The sequence below is a fragment of the Theropithecus gelada genome, chromosome 18 (genome assembly GCF_003255815.1).
Source record: "Theropithecus gelada isolate Dixy chromosome 18, Tgel_1.0, whole genome shotgun sequence".
Taxonomy (NCBI): Eukaryota; Metazoa; Chordata; class Mammalia; order Primates; family Cercopithecidae; genus Theropithecus; species Theropithecus gelada.
This window is the reverse complement of record NC_037686.1, coordinates 37,859,169-37,859,652: the sequence shown is the minus strand read 5'-3', so window position 1 is coordinate 37,859,652 and position 484 is coordinate 37,859,169.

Below are 484 nucleotides of genomic sequence, written 5' to 3'. Positions count from 1 at the left end.
AAATCTGCCAACCATGGTGAAAGGAGGTAGAAGAGAAGTGCTTCTGTGGCGGAGACAAGCATGGCTGTGGCTTTGGCCTCAGGGGATAAAATTCTGACAAGTGGCTTGTTCTAGAGAGCTGACCCCTGAGGCATGCCGTGGCCCAGGGTCAGCCCTGATGGGGGCGCCCAGGACCTGTCTGGGAATGCATGGAAGTGGCTCTCGGGATATCGATCTCAAAGTGTTAGGAGCATGTTCTTAACAACTGTCCTCAGTTATTCATTCTCATCCCCGAGTTGAAAGAACAATGGATAGTTGAGAGGATACCCAAGGGGATGGGCCTGTCAATCTGAAACTGAAAAGGGTTTACTCAACTATGCATCTGGTGCTATTACCAAGTGTAAGGAAGGAATAAGGATCCTAGCACATGCAACATAAGCAATACTGACTTATGCTTGTGATTGTTCATATACATGATGGCTATCAATGGCACATTATACAAAAC